This window comes from Microtus ochrogaster, unplaced genomic scaffold (genome assembly GCF_000317375.1).
Source record: "Microtus ochrogaster isolate Prairie Vole_2 unplaced genomic scaffold, MicOch1.0 UNK60, whole genome shotgun sequence".
Lineage (NCBI taxonomy): Eukaryota > Metazoa > Chordata > Mammalia > Rodentia > Cricetidae > Microtus > Microtus ochrogaster.
In genome coordinates this window covers 950,825-952,571 of record NW_004949158.1, presented here as the reverse complement: position 1 = coordinate 952,571, position 1,747 = coordinate 950,825, and positions in this window count along the sequence as shown.

Genomic DNA, 1,747 nt, shown 5'->3' with positions numbered 1-1,747 from the left:
CCCCCCCCCGCACACAATATTCTGAGCATTGTTTAGGCCCTAGTCCTAGGCTTGTCTCTCAGTGAATAGAACTTATGTCTATTACATATCCTTCCTTTCTAGGCCTCAGCCCTATGTTTGTCAGTCAATAAAACTCATTCTTATTGTAAAGACACAGGTGCTTTACTATTTGGCAAGGGAATTTTGATGTAGCTAGCCCTGAAGCTTTGTTTTGAGAATTGTCATGTGGAGACTTTTTTTTTCCAAAGTTCTATTATGTTTAAATGTGTGAAAAAATTAAAACACAGGATCAGATTGTAGAAGTCTTAATCCTGTCTGACCAAGTCTGGCTGCACCAAGTTTTCATTCTGTCTCTCCTTGGTCCACTTTCCTGTCAGTGGCAATACCTGCAGGGATGCCTCAACAGATGTCAGCTTTTTTAGAAGAGTTTTGCCCATTTGTATTTCTGTTTAATATTCAAGAACTGGTGACATACTGTGGATGTAGTAGAGTATAAAACTTGAAAACCACAGGTGCTGAAGGGATAATGGGTAGCTGTGTTTCAATGCTCTCTGGCAGGCTTGTTCTGTAAGCAGAGGATCAAACGGCTATGTTACCCACAAAGCTGGAATGAACCAAAGTCAAAGTGAACTCCTAGGCAGTGTCTGTCTGCCATCACCTGGATTTCAGAGAATGCTAGTGCTTTCTCCTACTAAACGAGATGTAAAACTCATTCCAAATTACTCTTTCTCCATCATCCTGTAACTGTGATATAGCTATCTTCCCAGGTATGTTGGAGGTATGCATGTGTGATCTCAGAGCACACAGGTAATGTGATGTGACCTATGACAACTGGTAATGGTGGACTCATTTACATTGTTTACATTTCTATGACCAGGCCTTAGGGGAAGGTCAATTTTTTAAAAAACCAAGTAGTGTCTTCCTACCTGTCTCCAAACACAAGTCAAAACAGAAGGGTGTTTGCTTCAGCTTTGTTTTTTGCTTAGTAATACAGTCAAGCAGGAGTTTGTTTGCGGATGAAAGCTGTGTAAGCATTTTTGTTTATTTCAAATAAAGTATATTTGTATTATTTGTCATTGATACTATCCATCCATGCCACACTATCTTCTGTATCAGGTAGTCCAATAGAAATACACCTGTTTTATTCTAAAATTGTGTTTGTCCTTTCTGTCCTATCAGCCTTTGTTCTCAAAGTAAGATATTCAACTATAATCAATTAATTTGTTGAGAATCTTCAGGGCTTCTTAAATTGTGTCCTATTTCCAACTACTATGGACTCAGTAGATATGCAAAGACTTGTAAAGAGCAGCTCCTTTTTAGGTGTGAGTAAAGTCTCTGAGACTGAGACAGAAGGACTGCTGGGAGGCTGAAGCCAGACAGGGCTACACAGTGAGTTTCAGGTCAGTCTAAACGACGGACAAGGCCATTTCCAAGAAAAAAGGTGGGGGTGGGGCATGGAGGGGTTGCAGAGAGATGACTCAGCTGTTACAGTGCTGACCTGCAGAAGACCCAAGTCCTGTTTCCAGCACTCAACCACTTGTAACTCCAGTTCTAGGGGCTCCAACACCCTTTTCTGGCTTCTGGGCAATCGCACACATGTGCATACACACAAACATTTTAAAAATAGCTTATAGGGAGTCTGGGCGTGGTGGTACATACCTTTGATCCCAGCATTCGGGATGCAGAGACAGGCAGATTTCTGAGTCCCAGGACAGCCAGGACTACACAGAAAAACCCTGTCCAAAAA